We start from the raw sequence: 785 nt of genomic DNA, 5'->3' as shown, positions 1-785 counted from the left end.
ATATCTTTTGTGACACCAGTCCTGGAACTTTTATGACACACCTCATACTGCCATGGATCATACAAATCAGATCTGAGAGATCCTGATATGTTTTGCAAACGTACAGGAAAGTCTGGATGATATACAGACCAAACAGATCAACATGAGATTGACTTGCAAAAGTTGTATCTGCTCAGTCTCCTCCTCTACGATATTTCTCATGACCACCCCCATCAAGATGATTCGTGTACTGAAAGGTAATCTATACTTAGTAAATTGGTTTAATTCCATCCGTCGCACTTGTACATGGCGTTGTTTTTGTCATGGCTAAATGTGATGTGATTAGCGAGGCCTGCTGTGACTGTCGCAAGTATCCTGACTCTCCAGCCTCAGCACAATCCTGGGCACACACTGAGAGTCGCCTAAATGTCAGGGCTGTTTGCAAAGACAGCAGATACTAAGCCACCTGCTTCACAGAGATTGTCAGGACTCGGGAGTCGACGCCACACATGAAATTCTAACTTTCAAGGATAACTTTGGCAATTTCCTGTATATTTTTTTTTTGGTTTACTGTCAACAAATCTCTGTGCTGTCAGCGAGCCACACCTTTGCACTTGGTGACAGGTTCCTTCATTACAAAAGATATGGGCGCCGTGGCTTATTTAGAAAGCGCTCCACAGAATAACAACGGCAATCATTTCCACACTATTCCTGCAAGGCAGAGGTCACGGTGCATGAGGAAACTGTCCAATGTGATGGATTCGTAGAAAAGGGACTTGCATTAGGTGGAGTATTCAGTGGAGGAA

The sequence above is a fragment of the Stegastes partitus genome, unplaced genomic scaffold, assembly GCF_000690725.1.
Source record: "Stegastes partitus isolate 25-593 unplaced genomic scaffold, Stegastes_partitus-1.0.2 Scaffold536, whole genome shotgun sequence".
Classification (NCBI taxonomy): Eukaryota; Metazoa; Chordata; class Actinopteri; family Pomacentridae; genus Stegastes; species Stegastes partitus.
Note: the sequence above shows the minus strand (reverse complement) of the source record.